Source organism: Cryptomeria japonica, unplaced genomic scaffold (genome assembly GCF_030272615.1).
Source record: "Cryptomeria japonica unplaced genomic scaffold, Sugi_1.0 HiC_scaffold_129, whole genome shotgun sequence".
Classification (NCBI taxonomy): Eukaryota; Viridiplantae; Streptophyta; class Pinopsida; order Cupressales; family Cupressaceae; genus Cryptomeria; species Cryptomeria japonica.
In genome coordinates, this window is record NW_026728951.1 from 86,885 (window position 1) to 106,724 (window position 19,840).

At 62.6% G+C, this 19,840-nt stretch overlaps 3 non-coding genes across 3 annotated transcripts; all 3 read right to left on the bottom strand.

Moving 5' to 3' along the window:
• Positions 1–307: 307 nt before the first annotated feature.
• Positions 308–426, bottom strand: LOC131866059 (5S ribosomal RNA). The gene has a single exon (XR_009364691.1). It is a non-coding gene; the product is annotated as a 5S ribosomal RNA (ribosomal RNA).
• Positions 427–8,232: 7,806 nt separating this feature from the next.
• Positions 8,233–8,351, bottom strand: LOC131866074 (5S ribosomal RNA). The gene has a single exon (XR_009364706.1). It is a non-coding gene; the product is annotated as a 5S ribosomal RNA (ribosomal RNA).
• Positions 8,352–16,156: 7,805 nt separating this feature from the next.
• Positions 16,157–16,275, bottom strand: LOC131866060 (5S ribosomal RNA). The gene has a single exon (XR_009364692.1). It is a non-coding gene; the product is annotated as a 5S ribosomal RNA (ribosomal RNA).
• Between the last annotated feature and the right edge of the window lie 3,565 nt (positions 16,276–19,840).

Sequence of the window (19,840 nt, forward strand, 5' to 3'; positions counted from 1 at the left end):
GAGTAAGAAACATCACCGTGCACCTTGGCCAACGTGCGCGACTCGACCGAGCGCGCACTGGCCGAGGTGCACACCGATTTCACCTGGGTGCGCGCGCAGCACCTCGGGCGCACCGGGGTGCGCGCACAACGCCCGGGTTGCACCGTGGCCTGTGTGCTCGGGGCGCCTCGGGTGCGCGCTCGGTGTCGCCCCCCGCGCGCGCGGTAGTGCGGGCAGCGCACCCCGGCCCGGCCCGGCCCCGACGAGAACGCAAACGGGCAAAAGGTTTATTCAAATAGCATTGCGACGCCCGGCGAAAAACTAAAAAAGGGTGCAACACCGGGACTTCCCGGGAGGTCACCCATCCCAGTACTACTCCGGCCCAAGCGCGCTTAACTGCGGAGTTCTGATGGGATCCGGTGCACTAACGCTGGTATGATCGCACCCGTTATGAGCTTGTCGCAGTGTGTACTTAGCAAACCGCGACCCACGTGCGAATCCACCCCGGCCACCCACCCCCGTCGAGGTGCACACCCTCCCTCGCGAAGTGCGCCCCGTTCGCCAAGTGTGAGCCCTGCCCGGGTGCGCGCACCTTGCTAGGGCGTCGGGTGTGCACCCGGCCCGGCCTACGTGCGTGCACCTGGAGGGGGCGTCGTGTGCGTGCAGTGTCCCGTCTGCAACGCGGTGCCCACACACCACCTCGGGCGCAACGACCTGCGCTCACATGTGGGCCGAGTGCACCTTGGTGCATGTTCGGGGCGCCTCGGGTGCACGCTCGATCTTGCCCCGGTGCACCAAGGCGCTCGGTTTGCCCCGGGTGCGCACTTGGTGCAAGGTGGGCACCCAAAATAGGGATCAAGCACCAAAACACAAGTTTCGGGATGCAAAATGGGACCCAAGGACCACAAATGCGTTCCAAGACCCATGATGGGTCCACGAGAACAAAAATGTGTTCCGAGACTTAATAAACAAATATTGGGTTTTAGGAGAAGAAACATGCTCTGATGCCCAAAACGAGAATCGACCCCGAAAAGGCCACAGGCCAAAAGTGGGATGCGAGACAAAAAAAAATGGGACCCGAGGACCAAAATTGGGTTCCCAGGTCGAAGACAGGGCAACCGGACAAGAAACGACCTCTAAGGCTCGAAATGAGTCCCGACGACTAAAACTTGACAAGAAGCACCCATCAGGCACCCAACTCGACACCCATGGGATGCCGACCCACCCGGGCTTCCACCTAGCACACCTTGGCACCCACCCACCCTCGCACCCAACCTCGCACCCAACTTAGCACCTTTGAACCCACATTGGCACTCACCCTGACCCTGGCACCTTGGAACCCACATTGGCACTCACCTTGACCCTGGCACCCACCTTTGCACTCACCTTGGGACCCACCCTGGCTCCCACCTCGGCACCCACCCAGACACCCACCTTGGTTCCTTGGCACCCACCTTGGATCCTTGGCACCCACCCCGACACCCACCTTGGCACGCAACTTGGCTACTTGCCACCCACCTTGGCTCCTTGACGCCCACCCCGACAACCACCCCGTGACCTACCCTGGCTAGGGTTGGTGCACACCCACCCTGGTGCCCACCTTGGCACCCACCCTATGACCCACCTTGGCACGCACCTTAGTACCCACCCCGTTACCCACCCTAGGACCCACCCCGTGACCCACCTTGGCCAGGGTGGGTGCCTTGGTGCGCACAACTTGCCTGGGCTGCACACCAGGGCGGGCTCAAGATGGCACCCGCGTTCCGTTTTTTTCACTATCTTTCAAAACGGAAATTTTAAAATCTCATTTTTTTCTTTTTTTTGCCTTTTCTGGAAATTAGTGAAGGCAGCGCATCAAAGGTGCGCAATGCTGGTGCGAACCCGGGAGCGCTCCGATGTGTGCTCCAAGGTGCGGCGTGCACGAAGTCCGAGCCCGGTTTGCCCCGGGTGCGCACCTCGCGTGCACCTTCGCCGGGGTGAGCACCTTGGCTGGGTTGCGCGCCCTGGTGCGTACCAAGGAGCGCTCTGAAGTGTGCTCCAAGGTGCGGCGTGCACGAAGTCGGAGCCCGGTTTGCCCCGGGTGTGCACCTCGGGTGCGCACCTCGCGTGCACCTTCGCTGCGGTGGGCACCTTGGCTGGGTTGCGCGCCTTGGTGGGCACCATGCAGTGCACGAAGTCGGAGCCCGGTTTGCCCCGGGCGCGCACCTCCGCCAGGGTGGGCACCTTGGTGCGCACAACTTGCCTGGGCTGCGCATCAGGAAGGGCTCAAGATGGCACCCGCGTTCCGTTTTTTTCACTATCTTTCAGAACGGAAATTTTAAAATATCGTTTTTTTTTGCCTTTTCTGGAAATTAGTGAAGGCAGCGCATCAAAGGTGCGCAACGCTGGTGCGAACCTGGGAGCGCTCCGATGTGTGCTCCAAGGTGCGGCGTGCACGAAGTCGGAGCCCGGTTTGCCTCGGGTGCGCCCTGGTGGGCACCATGGTGCGCACCAAGGAGCGCTCCGAAGTGTGCTCCAAGGTGCGGCCTGCACGAAGTCGGAGCCCGGTTTGCCCCGGGTGTGCACCTCGGGTGGGCACCTTGGTGCGCATGCCTTGCCTGGGCTGCGCACCAGGGCGGGCTCAAGATGGCACCCGCGTTCCTTTTTTTTCACTATCTTTCAAAACGGAAATTTTAAAATCTCATTTTTTTTTGCCTTTTTCTGGAAATTAGTGAAGGCAGCGCATCAAAGGTGCGCACCTCGCTGCCCACCACGGTGCGCAACGCCGGTGGGCACCCGGGAGTGCTTCGAAGTGTGCTCCAAGGTGCTGCGTGCACGTTGTCGGAGCCCGGTTTGCCCCGGGTGCGCACCTCGCGTGCACCTTCGTCGGGGTGGGCACCTTGGCTTGGTTTGCCCCGGCTGCGCTCCGAAGCGGGGTTATTGGAGCGCCGCCTCTTTTTTTGTCGGAGCGTTTGGTGGGGTTTCTCGCATTGGCTCTTCCGAGGCCCGGTTGCCACCCTGGCGCGCACGAAGTCGGAAGTAGGGTTAATTGCCCGGGTGCGCACCTTTGCCAGGGTGGCACCTTACCTGGGCTGCGCACCAGGGCGGGCTCAAGATGGCACGCGCGTTCCGTTTTTTTCACTATCTTTCAAAACGGAAATTTTAAAATCTCCTTTTTTTTTTGCCTTTTCTGGAAATTAGTGAAGGCAGCGCATCAAAGGTGCGCACCTCGCTGCCCACCTTGGTGTGCTCTGAGGTGCGCACCCGGGAGCGCTACGAAGTGTGCTCCAAGGTGCGGCGTGCACGTTGTCGGAGCCCGGTTTGCCCCGGGTGCGCACCTCGCCTGCACCTTGGCCGGGGTGGGCACCTTGGCTGGGTTTGCCCAGGGTGCGCTCCGAAGCGGGGTTACTGGAGCGCCCCCTCTTTTTTTGTCAGAGAGTTTGGTGGGGTTTCTCGCATTGGCTCTTCCCAGGCCCGGTTGTTGGGTGCGCTCCCACCCTGGCGCGCGCGAAGTTGGAAGTTGGGTTAATTGCCCGGGCGCGCACCTTCGCCAGGGTGGGCACCTTGGTGCGCAAACCTTGGCTGGGCTGCGCACCAGGGCGGGCTCAAGATGGCACCAGCATTCCCTTTTTCTCACTATCTTTCAAAACGGAAATTTTAAAATCTCGTTTTTTTTTTGCCTTTTATGGAAATTAGTGAAGGCATCGCATCAAAGGTGCGCACCTCGCTGCCCACCTTGGTGTGCTCCGAGGTGCCCACCACGGTGCGCAACGCCGGTGCGAACCCGGGAGCGCCCCGATGTGTGCTCCAAGGTGCGGCGTGCACGAAGTCGGACCCCGGTTTGCCCCGGGTGCGCACCTCGCGTGCACCTTGGTGCGCACACCTTGGCTGGGTTGCGCGGCCTGGTGGGCACCATGGTGCGCACCAAGGAGCGCTCCGAAGTGTGCTCCAAGGTGCGGCGTGCACGAAGTCGGAGCCCGGTTTGCCCCGGGTGCGCACCTTCGCCGCGGTGGGCACCATGGCGTGCACGAAGTCGGAGCCCGGTTTGCCCCGGGTGCGCACCTCGCGTGCACCTTCGCCGGGGTGGGCACCTCGGCTGGGTTGCGCGCCCTGGTGCGCACCAAGGAGCGCTCTGAAGTGTGCTCCAAGGTGCGGCGTGCACGAAGTCGGAGCCCGGTTTGCCCCGGGTGTGCACCTCGCGTGCACCTTCGCTGCGGTGGGCACCTTGGCTGGGTTGCGCGCCTTGGTGGGCACCATGCAGTGCACGAAGTCGGAGCCCGGTTTGCCCCGGGCGCGCACCTCCGCCAGGGTGGGCACCTTGGTGCGCACAACTTGCCTGGGCTGCGCACCAGGAAGGGCTCAAGATGGCACCCGCGTTCCGTTTTTTTCACTATCTTTCAGAACGGAAATTTTAAAATATCGTTTTTTTTTGCCTTTTCTGGAAATTAGTGAAGGCAGCGCATCAAAGGTGCGCAACGCTGGTGCGAACCTGGGAGCGCTCCGATGTGTGCTCCAAGGTGCGGCGTGCACGAAGTCGGACCCCGGTTTGCCCCGGGTGCGCACCTCGCGTGCACCTTGGTGCGCACACCTTGGCTGGGTTGCGCGCCCTGGTGGGCACCATGGTGCGCACCAAGGAGCGCTCCGAAGTGTGCTCCAAGGTGCGGCGTGCACGAAGTCGGAGCCCGGTTTGCCCCGGGTGCGCACCTCGCGTGCACCTTCGCCGCGGTGGGCACCATGGCGTGCACGAAGTCGGAGCCCGGTTTGCCCCGGGTGCGCACCTCGCGTGCACCTTCGCCGGGGTGGGCACCTTAGTGTGCAGACCTTGGCTGGGTTGCGCGCCCTGGTGGGCACCATGGTGCGCACCAAGGAGCGCTCCGAAGTGTGCTCCAAGGTGCGGCCTGCACGAAGTCGGAGCCCGGTTTGCCCCGGGTGTGCACCTCGGGTGGGCACCTTGGTGCGCATGCCTTGCCTGGGCTGCGCACCAGGGCGGGCTCAAGATGGCACCCGCGTTCCTTTTTTTTCACTATCTTTCAAAACGGAAATTTTAAAATCTCATTTTTTTTTGCCTTTTTCTGGAAATTAGTGAAGGCAGCGCATCAAAGGTGCGCACCTCGCTGCCCACCACGGTGCGCAACGCCGGTGGGCACCCGGGAGTGCTTCGAAGTGTGCTCCAAGGTGCTGCGTGCACGTTGTCGGAGCCCGGTTTGCCCCGGGTGCGCACCTCGCGTGCACCTTCGTCGGGGTGGGCACCTTGGCTGGGTTTGCCCCGGCTGCGCTCCGAAGCGGGGTTATTGGAGCGCCGCCTCTTTTTTTGTCGGAGCGTTTGGTGGGGTTTCTCGCATTGGCTCTTCCGAGGCCCGGTTGCCACCCTGGCGCGCACGAAGTCGGAAGTAGGGTTAATTGCCCGGGTGCGCACCTTTGCCAGGGTGGGCACCTTACCTGGGCTGCGCACCAGGGCGGGCTCAAGATGGCACGCGCGTTCCGTTTTTTTCACTATCTTTCAAAACGGAAATTTTAAAATCTCCTTTTTTTTTTGCCTTTTCTGGAAATTAGTGAAGGCAGCGCATCAAAGGTGCGCACCTCGCTGCCCACCTTGGTGTGCTCTGAGGTGCGCACCCGGGAGCGCTACGAAGTGTGCTCCAAGGTGCGGCGTGCACGTTGTCGGAGCCCGGTTTGCCCCGGGTGCGCACCTCGCCTGCACCTTGGCCGGGGTGGGCACCTTGGCTGGGTTTGCCCAGGGTGCGCTCCGAAGCGGGGTTACTGGAGCGCCCCCTCTTTTTTTGTCAGAGCGTTTGGTGGGGTTTCTCGCATTGGCTCTTCCCAGGCCCGGTTGTTGGGTGCGCTCCCACCCTGGCGCGCGCGAAGTTGGAAGTTGGGTTAATTGCCCGGGCGCGCACCTTCGCCAGGGTGGGCACCTTGGTGCGCACACCTTGGCTGGGCTGCGCACCAGGGCGGGCTCAAGATGGCACCAGCATTCCCTTTTTCTCACTATCTTTCAAAACGGAAATTTTAAAATCTCGTTTTTTTTTTGCCTTTTATGGAAATTAGTGAAGGCATCGCATCAAAGGTGCGCACCTCGCTGCCCACCTTGGTGTGCTCCGAGGTGCCCACCACGGTGCGCAACGCCGGTGCGAACCCGGGAGCGCCCCGATGTGTGCTCCAAGGTGCGGCGTGCACGAAGTCGGACCCCGGTTTGCCCCGGGTGCGCACCTCGCGTGCACCTTGGTGCGCACACCTTGGCTGGGTTGCGCGGCCTGGTGGGCACCATGGTGCGCACCAAGGAGCGCTCCGAAGTGTGCTCCAAGGTGCGGCGTGCACGAAGTCGGAGCCCGGTTTGCCCCGGGTACGCACCTCGCGTGCACCTTCGCCGGGGTGGGCACCTCGGCTGGGTTGCGCGCCCTGGTGCGCACCAAGGAGCGCTCCGAAGTGTGCTCCAAGGTGCGGCGTGCACGAAGTCGGAGCCCGGTTTGCCCCGGGTGCGCACCTTCGCCGCGGTGCGCACCATGGCGTGCACGAAGTCGGAGCCCGGTTTGCCCCGGGTGCGCACCTCGCGTGCACCTTCGGCGGGGTTGCGCGCCCTGGTGGGCACCATGGTGCGCACCAAGGAGCGCTCCGAAGTGTGCTCCAAGGTGCGGCGTGCACGAAGTCGGAGCCCGGTTTGCCCCGGGTGCGCACCTCGCGTGCACCTTCGGCGGGGTTGCGCGCCCTGGTGGGCACCATGGTGCGCACCAAGGAGCGCTCCGAAGTGTGCTCCAAGGTGCGGCGTGCACGAAGTCGGAGCCCGGTTTGCCCCGGGTGCGCACCTCGCGTGCACCTTCGCCGCGGTGGGCACCATGGCGTGCACGAAGTCGGAGCCCGGTTTGCCCCGGGTGCGCACCTCGCGTGCACCTTCGCCGGGGTGGGCACCTCGGCTGGGTTGCGCGCCCTGGTGCGCACCAAGGAGCGCTCCGAAGTGTGCTCCAAGGTGCGGCGTGCACGAAGTCGGAGCCCGGTTTGCCCCGGGTGCGCACCTCGCGTGCACCTTCGCCAGGGTGGGCACCTCGGTGCGCACACCTTCTCAATGTTTTCTTGCCTTTTCTGGAAATTGGTGAAGGCAGCGCATCAAAGGTGCGCACCTCGGTGTGCTCCGAGGTGCGAACCCGAGAGCGCTCCGAGGTGCCCACGAAGTCGAAAGTCGGGTTAATTGCATTGTTTTCCCCGGGTGCGCTCCGAGGTGCGCAACATCGGCGCGCACCAAGGAGGGCTCCGAAGTGTGCTCCAAGGTGCGCACGATGGCGTGCACCTCTGGTGCGCACGATTCGGAGCTCGGTTTGACCGGGGTGCGCACACCTTGGCTGGGTTGCGCACCTTTTGTGCGCTCCAAGGTGCGCACGAAGTCGGAGCTCGGTTTGCCCCGGGTGCGCACCTTCGCCAGGGTGCGCACCTTGATGCGCACGCCTTGGCTGGGCTGCGCACCTTGGTGGGCGCCATGGTGCGCACCTTTCGTGCGCTCCAAGGTGCGCACGAAGTCGGAGCTCGGTTTGCCCCGGGTGCGCACCTTGGTGGGCGCCATGGTGCACTCCGAGGTGCCCAAGATTGGTGCGCACCAAGGAGCGCTCCGAAGTGCGCTCCAAGGTGCGCGCGAAGTCGAAAGTTGGGTTAATTGTCCGGTTTGCCTCGGGTGCGCACCTTGCGTGCACCTTCGCCAGGGTGGGCGCCTTGGTGCGCACACCTTGGCTGGGCTGCGCACACCTTGGCACCCGCGTTTCCTTCATTTTAAATTTTTTTTTTTTACAATCTCTCAAGTGGGAAATTCTATAATCTCAACTTTTTTTGCCTTTTCAGGAAACTTTTGAATGGAGCGCATCATTGGTGCGCTCCGAAGTGTGCTCCAAAGCTCTCTCCAGCTGCGTGCACCTGCCCCGGCCGCGCACCCGGCCCCGCCCAGCTTCGCTCACCTGTCCCGGGCGTCTGGTGCGGAACCTTAGAGTAAGAAACATCACCGTGCACCTTGGCCAACGTGCGCGACTCGACCGAGCGCGCACTGGCCGAGGTGCACACCGATTTCACCTGGGTGCGCGCGCAGCACCTCGGGCGCACCGGGGTGCGCGCACAACGCCCGGGTTGCACCGTGGCCTGTGTGCTCGGGGCGCCTCGGGTGCGCGCTCGGTGTCGCCCCCGCGCGCGCGGTAGTGCGGGCAGCGCACCCCGGCCCGGCCCGGCCCCGACGAGAACGCAAACGGGCAAAAGGTTTATTCAAATAGCATTGCGACGCCCGGCGAAAAACTAAAAAAGGGTGTGCAACACCGGGACTTCCCGGGAGGTCACCCATCCCAGTACTACTCCGGCCCAAGCGCGCTTAACTGCGGAGTTCTGATGGGATCCGGTGCACTAACGCTGGTATGATCGCACCCGTTATGAGCTTGTCGCAGTGTGTACTTAGCAAACCGCGACCCACGTGCGAATCCACCCCGGCCACCCACCCCCGTCGAGGTGCACACCCTCCCTCGCGAAGTGCGCCCCGTTCGCCAAGTGTGAGCCCTGCCCGGGTGCGCGCACCTTGCTAGGGCGTCGGGTGTGCACCCGGCCCGGCCTACGTGCGTGCACCTGGAGGGGGCGTCGTGTGCGTGCAGTGTCCCGTCTGCAACGCGGTGCCCACACACCACCTCGGGCGCAACGACCTGCGCTCACATGTGGGCCGAGTGCACCTTGGTGCATGTTCGGGGCGCCTCGGGTGCACGCTCGATCTTGCCCCGGTGCACCAAGGCGCTCGGTTTGCCCCGGGTGCGCACTTGGTGCAAGGTGGGCACCCAAAATAGGGATCAAGCACCAAAACACAAGTTTCGGGATGCAAAATGGGACCCAAGGACCACAAATGCGTTCCAAGACCCATGATGGGTCCACGAGAACAAAAATGTGTTCCGAGACTTAATAAACAAATATTGGGTTTTAGGAGAAGAAACATGCTCTGATGCCCAAAACGAGAATCGACCCCGAAAAGGCCACAGGCCAAAAGTGGGATGCGAGACAAAAAAAAATGGGACCCGAGGACCAAAATTGGGTTCCCAGGTCGAAGACAGGGCAACCGGACAAGAAACGACCTCTAAGGCTCGAAATGAGTCCCGACGACTAAAACTTGACAAGAAGCACCCATCAGGCACCCAACTCGACACCCATGGGATGCCGACCCACCCGGGCTTCCACCTAGCACACCTTGGCACCCACCCACCCTCGCACCCAACCTCGCACCCAACTTAGCACCTTTGAACCCACATTGGCACTCACCCTGACCCTGGCACCTTGGAACCCACATTGGCACTCACCTTGACCCTGGCACCCACCTTTGCACTCACCTTGGGACCCACCCTGGCTCCCACCTCGGCACCCACCCAGACACCCACCTTGGTTCCTTGGCACCCACCTTGGATCCTTGGCACCCACCCCGACACCCACCTTGGCACGCAACTTGGCTACTTGCCACCCACCTTGGCTCCTTGACGCCCACCCCGACAACCACCCCGTGACCTACCCTGGCTAGGGTTGGTGCACACCCACCCTGGTGCCCACCTTGGCACCCACCCTATGACCCACCTTGGCACGCACCTTAGTACCCACCCCGTTACCCACCCTAGGACCCACCCCGTGACCCACCTTGGCCAGGGTGGGTGCCTTGGTGCGCACAACTTGCCTGGGCTGCACACCAGGGCGGGCTCAAGATGGCACCCGCGTTCCGTTTTTTTCACTATCTTTCAAAACGGAAATTTTAAAATCTCATTTTTTTCTTTTTTTTGCCTTTTCTGGAAATTAGTGAAGGCAGCGCATCAAAGGTGCGCAATGCTGGTGCGAACCCGGGAGCGCTCCGATGTGTGCTCCAAGGTGCGGCGTGCACGAAGTCCGAGCCCGGTTTGCCCCGGGTGCGCACCTCGCGTGCACCTTCGCCGGGGTGAGCACCTTGGCTGGGTTGCGCGCCCTGGTGCGTACCAAGGAGCGCTCTGAAGTGTGCTCCAAGGTGCGGCGTGCACGAAGTCGGAGCCCGGTTTGCCCCGGGTGTGCACCTCGGGTGCGCACCTCGCGTGCACCTTCGCTGCGGTGGGCACCTTGGCTGGGTTGCGCGCCTTGGTGGGCACCATGCAGTGCACGAAGTCGGAGCCCGGTTTGCCCCGGGCGCGCACCTCCGCCAGGGTGGGCACCTTGGTGCGCACAACTTGCCTGGGCTGCGCATCAGGAAGGGCTCAAGATGGCACCCGCGTTCCGTTTTTTTCACTATCTTTCAGAACGGAAATTTTAAAATATCGTTTTTTTTTGCCTTTTCTGGAAATTAGTGAAGGCAGCGCATCAAAGGTGCGCAACGCTGGTGCGAACCTGGGAGCGCTCCGATGTGTGCTCCAAGGTGCGGCGTGCACGAAGTCGGAGCCCGGTTTGCCTCGGGTGCGCCCTGGTGGGCACCATGGTGCGCACCAAGGAGCGCTCCGAAGTGTGCTCCAAGGTGCGGCCTGCACGAAGTCGGAGCCCGGTTTGCCCCGGGTGTGCACCTCGGGTGGGCACCTTGGTGCGCATGCCTTGCCTGGGCTGCGCACCAGGGCGGGCTCAAGATGGCACCCGCGTTCCTTTTTTTTCACTATCTTTCAAAACGGAAATTTTAAAATCTCATTTTTTTTTGCCTTTTTCTGGAAATTAGTGAAGGCAGCGCATCAAAGGTGCGCACCTCGCTGCCCACCACGGTGCGCAACGCCGGTGGGCACCCGGGAGTGCTTCGAAGTGTGCTCCAAGGTGCTGCGTGCACGTTGTCGGAGCCCGGTTTGCCCCGGGTGCGCACCTCGCGTGCACCTTCGTCGGGGTGGGCACCTTGGCTTGGTTTGCCCCGGCTGCGCTCCGAAGCGGGGTTATTGGAGCGCCGCCTCTTTTTTTGTCGGAGCGTTTGGTGGGGTTTCTCGCATTGGCTCTTCCGAGGCCCGGTTGCCACCCTGGCGCGCACGAAGTCGGAAGTAGGGTTAATTGCCCGGGTGCGCACCTTTGCCAGGGTGGCACCTTACCTGGGCTGCGCACCAGGGCGGGCTCAAGATGGCACGCGCGTTCCGTTTTTTTCACTATCTTTCAAAACGGAAATTTTAAAATCTCCTTTTTTTTTTGCCTTTTCTGGAAATTAGTGAAGGCAGCGCATCAAAGGTGCGCACCTCGCTGCCCACCTTGGTGTGCTCTGAGGTGCGCACCCGGGAGCGCTACGAAGTGTGCTCCAAGGTGCGGCGTGCACGTTGTCGGAGCCCGGTTTGCCCCGGGTGCGCACCTCGCCTGCACCTTGGCCGGGGTGGGCACCTTGGCTGGGTTTGCCCAGGGTGCGCTCCGAAGCGGGGTTACTGGAGCGCCCCCTCTTTTTTTGTCAGAGAGTTTGGTGGGGTTTCTCGCATTGGCTCTTCCCAGGCCCGGTTGTTGGGTGCGCTCCCACCCTGGCGCGCGCGAAGTTGGAAGTTGGGTTAATTGCCCGGGCGCGCACCTTCGCCAGGGTGGGCACCTTGGTGCGCAAACCTTGGCTGGGCTGCGCACCAGGGCGGGCTCAAGATGGCACCAGCATTCCCTTTTTCTCACTATCTTTCAAAACGGAAATTTTAAAATCTCGTTTTTTTTTTGCCTTTTATGGAAATTAGTGAAGGCATCGCATCAAAGGTGCGCACCTCGCTGCCCACCTTGGTGTGCTCCGAGGTGCCCACCACGGTGCGCAACGCCGGTGCGAACCCGGGAGCGCCCCGATGTGTGCTCCAAGGTGCGGCGTGCACGAAGTCGGACCCCGGTTTGCCCCGGGTGCGCACCTCGCGTGCACCTTGGTGCGCACACCTTGGCTGGGTTGCGCGGCCTGGTGGGCACCATGGTGCGCACCAAGGAGCGCTCCGAAGTGTGCTCCAAGGTGCGGCGTGCACGAAGTCGGAGCCCGGTTTGCCCCGGGTGCGCACCTTCGCCGCGGTGGGCACCATGGCGTGCACGAAGTCGGAGCCCGGTTTGCCCCGGGTGCGCACCTCGCGTGCACCTTCGCCGGGGTGGGCACCTCGGCTGGGTTGCGCGCCCTGGTGCGCACCAAGGAGCGCTCTGAAGTGTGCTCCAAGGTGCGGCGTGCACGAAGTCGGAGCCCGGTTTGCCCCGGGTGTGCACCTCGCGTGCACCTTCGCTGCGGTGGGCACCTTGGCTGGGTTGCGCGCCTTGGTGGGCACCATGCAGTGCACGAAGTCGGAGCCCGGTTTGCCCCGGGCGCGCACCTCCGCCAGGGTGGGCACCTTGGTGCGCACAACTTGCCTGGGCTGCGCACCAGGAAGGGCTCAAGATGGCACCCGCGTTCCGTTTTTTTCACTATCTTTCAGAACGGAAATTTTAAAATATCGTTTTTTTTTTGCCTTTTCTGGAAATTAGTGAAGGCAGCGCATCAAAGGTGCGCAACGCTGGTGCGAACCTGGGAGCGCTCCGATGTGTGCTCCAAGGTGCGGCGTGCACGAAGTCGGACCCCGGTTTGCCCCGGGTGCGCACCTCGCGTGCACCTTGGTGCGCACACCTTGGCTGGGTTGCGCGCCCTGGTGGGCACCATGGTGCGCACCAAGGAGCGCTCCGAAGTGTGCTCCAAGGTGCGGCGTGCACGAAGTCGGAGCCCGGTTTGCCCCGGGTGCGCACCTCGCGTGCACCTTCGCCGCGGTGGGCACCATGGCGTGCACGAAGTCGGAGCCCGGTTTGCCCCGGGTGCGCACCTCGCGTGCACCTTCGCCGGGGTGGGCACCTTGGTGTGCAGACCTTGGCTGGGTTGCGCGCCCTGGTGGGCACCATGGTGCGCACCAAGGAGCGCTCCGAAGTGTGCTCCAAGGTGCGGCCTGCACGAAGTCGGAGCCCGGTTTGCCCCGGGTGTGCACCTCGGGTGGGCACCTTGGTGCGCATGCCTTGCCTGGGCTGCGCACCAGGGCGGGCTCAAGATGGCACCCGCGTTCCTTTTTTTTCACTATCTTTCAAAACGGAAATTTTAAAATCTCATTTTTTTTTGCCTTTTTCTGGAAATTAGTGAAGGCAGCGCATCAAAGGTGCGCACCTCGCTGCCCACCACGGTGCGCAACGCCGGTGGGCACCCGGGAGTGCTTCGAAGTGTGCTCCAAGGTGCTGCGTGCACGTTGTCGGAGCCCGGTTTGCCCCGGGTGCGCACCTCGCGTGCACCTTCGTCGGGGTGGGCACCTTGGCTGGGTTTGCCCCGGCTGCGCTCCGAAGCGGGGTTATTGGAGCGCCGCCTCTTTTTTTGTCGGAGCGTTTGGTGGGGTTTCTCGCATTGGCTCTTCCGAGGCCCGGTTGCCACCCTGGCGCGCACGAAGTCGGAAGTAGGGTTAATTGCCCGGGTGCGCACCTTTGCCAGGGTGGGCACCTTACCTGGGCTGCGCACCAGGGCGGGCTCAAGATGGCACGCGCGTTCCGTTTTTTTCACTATCTTTCAAAACGGAAATTTTAAAATCTCCTTTTTTTTTTGCCTTTTCTGGAAATTAGTGAAGGCAGCGCATCAAAGGTGCGCACCTCGCTGCCCACCTTGGTGTGCTCTGAGGTGCGCACCCGGGAGCGCTACGAAGTGTGCTCCAAGGTGCGGCGTGCACGTTGTCGGAGCCCGGTTTGCCCCGGGTGCGCACCTCGCCTGCACCTTGGCCGGGGTGGGCACCTTGGCTGGGTTTGCCCAGGGTGCGCTCCGAAGCGGGGTTACTGGAGCGCCCCCTCTTTTTTTGTCAGAGCGTTTGGTGGGGTTTCTCGCATTGGCTCTTCCCAGGCCCGGTTGTTGGGTGCGCTCCCACCCTGGCGCGCGCGAAGTTGGAAGTTGGGTTAATTGCCCGGGCGCGCACCTTCGCCAGGGTGGGCACCTTGGTGCGCACACCTTGGCTGGGCTGCGCACCAGGGCGGGCTCAAGATGGCACCAGCATTCCCTTTTTCTCACTATCTTTCAAAACGGAAATTTTAAAATCTCGTTTTTTTTTTGCCTTTTATGGAAATTAGTGAAGGCATCGCATCAAAGGTGCGCACCTCGCTGCCCACCTTGGTGTGCTCCGAGGTGCCCACCACGGTGCGCAACGCCGGTGCGAACCCGGGAGCGCCCCGATGTGTGCTCCAAGGTGCGGCGTGCACGAAGTCGGACCCCGGTTTGCCCCGGGTGCGCACCTCGCGTGCACCTTGGTGCGCACACCTTGGCTGGGTTGCGCGGCCTGGTGGGCACCATGGTGCGCACCAAGGAGCGCTCCGAAGTGTGCTCCAAGGTGCGGCGTGCACGAAGTCGGAGCCCGGTTTGCCCCGGGTACGCACCTCGCGTGCACCTTCGCCGGGGTGGGCACCTCGGCTGGGTTGCGCGCCCTGGTGCGCACCAAGGAGCGCTCCGAAGTGTGCTCCAAGGTGCGGCGTGCACGAAGTCGGAGCCCGGTTTGCCCCGGGTGCGCACCTTCGCCGCGGTGCGCACCATGGCGTGCACGAAGTCGGAGCCCGGTTTGCCCCGGGTGCGCACCTCGCGTGCACCTTCGGCGGGGTTGCGCGCCCTGGTGGGCACCATGGTGCGCACCAAGGAGCGCTCCGAAGTGTGCTCCAAGGTGCGGCGTGCACGAAGTCGGAGCCCGGTTTGCCCCGGGTGCGCACCTCGCGTGCACCTTCGGCGGGGTTGCGCGCCCTGGTGGGCACCATGGTGCGCACCAAGGAGCGCTCCGAAGTGTGCTCCAAGGTGCGGCGTGCACGAAGTCGGAGCCCGGTTTGCCCCGGGTGCGCACCTCGCGTGCACCTTCGCCGCGGTGGGCACCATGGCGTGCACGAAGTCGGAGCCCGGTTTGCCCCGGGTGCGCACCTCGCGTGCACCTTCGCCGGGGTGGGCACCTCGGCTGGGTTGCGCGCCCTGGTGCGCACCAAGGAGCGCTCCGAAGTGTGCTCCAAGGTGCGGCGTGCACGAAGTCGGAGCCCGGTTTGCCCCGGGTGCGCACCTCGCGTGCACCTTCGCCAGGGTGGGCACCTCGGTGCGCACACCTTCTCAATGTTTTCTTGCCTTTTCTGGAAATTGGTGAAGGCAGCGCATCAAAGGTGCGCACCTCGGTGTGCTCCGAGGTGCGAACCCGAGAGCGCTCCGAGGTGCCCACGAAGTCGAAAGTCGGGTTAATTGCATTGTTTTCCCCGGGTGCGCTCCGAGGTGCGCAACATCGGCGCGCACCAAGGAGGGCTCCGAAGTGTGCTCCAAGGTGCGCACGATGGCGTGCACCTCTGGTGCGCACGATTCGGAGCTCGGTTTGACCGGGGTGCGCACACCTTGGCTGGGTTGCGCACCTTTTGTGCGCTCCAAGGTGCGCACGAAGTCGGAGCTCGGTTTGCCCCGGGTGCGCACCTTCGCCAGGGTGCGCACCTTGATGCGCACGCCTTGGCTGGGCTGCGCACCTTGGTGGGCGCCATGGTGCGCACCTTTCGTGCGCTCCAAGGTGCGCACGAAGTCGGAGCTCGGTTTGCCCCGGGTGCGCACCTTGGTGGGCGCCATGGTGCACTCCGAGGTGCCCAAGATTGGTGCGCACCAAGGAGCGCTCCGAAGTGCGCTCCAAGGTGCGCGCGAAGTCGAAAGTTGGGTTAATTGTCCGGTTTGCCTCGGGTGCGCACCTTGCGTGCACCTTCGCCAGGGTGGGCGCCTTGGTGCGCACACCTTGGCTGGGCTGCGCACACCTTGGCACCCGCGTTTCCTTCATTTTAAATTTTTTTTTTTTACAATCTCTCAAGTGGGAAATTCTATAATCTCAACTTTTTTTGCCTTTTCAGGAAACTTTTGAATGGAGCGCATCATTGGTGCGCTCCGAAGTGTGCTCCAAAGCTCTCTCCAGCTGCGTGCACCTGCCCCGGCCGCGCACCCGGCCCCGCCCAGCTTCGCTCACCTGTCCCGGGCGTCTGGTGCGGAACCTTAGAGTAAGAAACATCACCGTGCACCTTGGCCAACGTGCGCGACTCGACCGAGCGCGCACTGGCCGAGGTGCACACCGATTTCACCTGGGTGCGCGCGCAGCACCTCGGGCGCACCGGGGTGCGCGCACAACGCCCGGGTTGCACCGTGGCCTGTGTGCTCGGGGCGCCTCGGGTGCGCGCTCGGTGTCGCCCCCGCGCGCGCGGTAGTGCGGGCAGCGCACCCCGGCCCGGCCCGGCCCCGACGAGAACGCAAACGGGCAAAAGGTTTATTCAAATAGCATTGCGACGCCCGGCGAAAAACTAAAAAAGGGTGCAACACCGGGACTTCCCGGGAGGTCACCCATCCCAGTACTACTCCGGCCCAAGCGCGCTTAACTGCGGAGTTCTGATGGGATCCGGTGCACTAACGCTGGTATGATCGCACCCGTTATGAGCTTGTCGCAGTGTGTACTTAGCAAACCGCGACCCACGTGCGAATCCACCCCGGCCACCCACCCCCGTCGAGGTGCACACCCTCCCTCGCGAAGTGCGCCCCGTTCGCCAAGTGTGAGCCCTGCCCGGGTGCGCGCACCTTGCTAGGGCGTCGGGTGTGCACCCGGCCCGGCCTACGTGCGTGCACCTGGAGGGGGCGTCGTGTGCGTGCAGTGTCCCGTCTGCAACGCGGTGCCCACACACCACCTCGGGCGCAACGACCTGCGCTCACATGTGGGCCGAGTGCACCTTGGTGCATGTTCGGGGCGCCTCGGGTGCACGCTCGATCTTGCCCCGGTGCACCAAGGCGCTCGGTTTGCCCCGGGTGCGCACTTGGTGCAAGGTGGGCACCCAAAATAGGGATCAAGCACCAAAACACAAGTTTCGGGATGCAAAATGGGACCCAAGGACCACAAATGCGTTCCAAGACCCATGATGGGTCCACGAGAACAAAAATGTGTTCCGAGACTTAATAAACAAATATTGGGTTTTAGGAGAAGAAACATGCTCTGATGCCCAAAACGAGAATCGACCCCGAAAAGGCCACAGGCCAAAAGTGGGATGCGAGACAAAAAAAAATGGGACCCGAGGACCAAAATTGGGTTCCCAGGTCGAAGACAGGGCAACCGGACAAGAAACGACCTCTAAGGCTCGAAATGAGTCCCGACGACTAAAACTTGACAAGAAGCACCCATCAGGCACCCAACTCGACACCCATGGGATGCCGACCCACCCGGGCTTCCACCTAGCACACCTTGGCACCCACCCACCCTCGCACCCAACCTCGCACCCAACTTAGCACCTTTGAACCCACATTGGCACTCACCCTGACCCTGGCACCTTGGAACCCACATTGGCACTCACCTTGACCCTGGCACCCACCTTTGCACTCACCTTGGGACCCACCCTGGCTCCCACCTCGGCACCCACCCAGACACCCACCTTGGTTCCTTGGCACCCACCTTGGATCCTTGGCACCCACCCCGACACCCACCTTGGCACGCAACTTGGCTACTTGCCACCCACCTTGGCTCCTTGACGCCCACCCCGACAACCACCCCGTGACCTACCCTGGCTAGGGTTGGTGCACACCCACCCTGGTGCCCACCTTGGCACCCACCCTATGACCCACCTTGGCACGCACCTTAGTACCCACCCCGTTACCCACCCTAGGACCCACCCCGTGACCCACCTTGGCCAGGGTGGGTGCCTTGGTGCGCACAACTTGCCTGGGCTGCACACCAGGGCGGGCTCAAGATGGCACCCGCGTTCCGTTTTTTTCACTATCTTTCAAAACGGAAATTTTAAAATCTCATTTTTTTCTTTTTTTTGCCTTTTCTGGAAATTAGTGAAGGCAGCGCATCAAAGGTGCGCAATGCTGGTGCGAACCCGGGAGCGCTCCGATGTGTGCTCCAAGGTGCGGCGTGCACGAAGTCCGAGCCCGGTTTGCCCCGGGTGCGCACCTCGCGTGCACCTTCGCCGGGGTGAGCACCTTGGCTGGGTTGCGCGCCCTGGTGCGTACCAAGGAGCGCTCTGAAGTGTGCTCCAAGGTGCGGCGTGCACGAAGTCGGAGCCCGGTTTGCCCCGGGTGTGCACCTCGGGTGCGCACCTCGCGTGCACCTTCGCTGCGGTGGGCACCTTGGCTGGGTTGCGCGCCTTGGTGGGCACCATGCAGTGCACGAAGTCGGAGCCCGGTTTGCCCCGGGCGCGCACCTCCGCCAGGGTGGGCACCTTGGTGCGCACAACTTGCCTGGGCTGCGCATCAGGAAGGGCTCAAGATGGCACCCGCGTTCCGTTTTTTTCACTATCTTTCAGAACGGAAATTTTAAAATATCGTTTTTTTTTGCCTTTTCTGGAAATTAGTGAAGGCAGCGCATCAAAGGTGCGCAACGCTGGTAGCGAACCTGGGAGCGCTCCGATGTGTGCTCCAAGGTGCGGCGTGCACGAAGTCGGAGCCCGGTTTGCCTCGGGTGCGCCCTGGTGGGCACCATGGTGCGCACCAAGGAGCGCTCCGAAGTGTGCTCCAAGGTGCGGCCTGCACGAAGTCGGAGCCCGGTTTGCCCCGGGTGTGCACCTCGGGTGGGCACCTTGGTGCGCATGCCTTGCCTGGGCTGCGCACCAGGGCGGGCTCAAGATGGCACCCGCGTTCCTTTTTTTTCACTATCTTTCAAAACGGAAATTTTAAAATCTCATTTTTTTTTGCCTTTTTCTGGAAATTAGTGAAGGCAGCGCATCAAAGGTGCGCACCTCGCTGCCCACCACGGTGCGCAACGCCGGTGGGCACCCGGGAGTGCTTCGAAGTGTGCTCCAAGGTGCTGCGTGCACGTTGTCGGAGCCCGGTTTGCCCCGGGTGCGCACCTCGCGTGCACCTTCGTCGGGGTGGGCACCTTGGCTTGGTTTGCCCCGGCTGCGCTCCGAAGCGGGGTTATTGGAGCGCCGCCTCTTTTTTTGTCGGAGCGTTTGGTGGGGTTTCTCGCATTGGCTCTTCCGAGGCCCGGTTGCCACCCTGGCGCGCACGAAGTCGGAAGTAGGGTTAATTGCCCGGGTGCGCACCTTTGCCAGGGTGGCACCTTACCTGGGCTGCGCACCAGGGCGGGCTCAAGATGGCACGCGCGTTCCGTTTTTTTCACTATCTTTCAAAACGGAAATTTTAAAATCTCCTTTTTTTTTTGCCTTTTCTGGAAATTAGTGAAGGCAGCGCATCAAAGGTGCGCACCTCGCTGCCCACCTTGGTGTGCTCTGAGGTGCGCACCCGGGAGCGCTACGAAGTGTGCTCCAAGGTGCGGCGTGCACGTTGTCGGAGCCCGGTTTGCCCCGGGTGCGCACCTCGCCTGCACCTTGGCCGGGGTGGGCACCTTGGCTGGGTTTGCCCAGGGTGCGCTCCGAAGCGGGGTTACTGGAGCGCCCCCTCTTTTTTTGTCAGAGAGTTTGGTGGGGTTTCTCGCATTGGCTCTTCCCAGGCCCGGTTGTTGGGTGCGCTCCCACCCTGGCGCGCGCGAAGTTGGAAGTTGGGTTAATTGCCCGGGCGCGCACCTTCGCCAGGGTGGGCACCTTGGTGCGCAAACCTTGGCTGGGCTGCGCACCAGGGCGGGCTCAAGATGGCACCAGCATTCCCTTTTTCTCACTATCTTTCAAAACGGAAATTTTAAAATCTCGTTTTTTTTTTGCCTTTTATGGAAATTAGTGAAGGCATCGCATCAAAGGTGCGCACCTCGCTGCCCACCTTGGTGTGCTCCGAGGTGCCCACCACGGTGCGCAACGCCGGTGCGAACCCGGGAGCGCCCCGATGTGTGCTCCAAGGTGCGGCGTGCACGAAGTCGGACCCCGGTTTGCCCCGGGTGCGCACCTCGCGTGCACCTTGGTGCGCACACCTTGGCTGGGTTGCGCGGCCTGGTGGGCACCATGGTGCGCACCAAGGAGCGCTCCGAAGTGTGCTCCAAGGTGCGGCGTGCACGAAGTCGGAGCCCGGTTTGCCCCGGGTGCGCACCTTCGCCGCGGTGGGCACCATGGCGTGCACGAA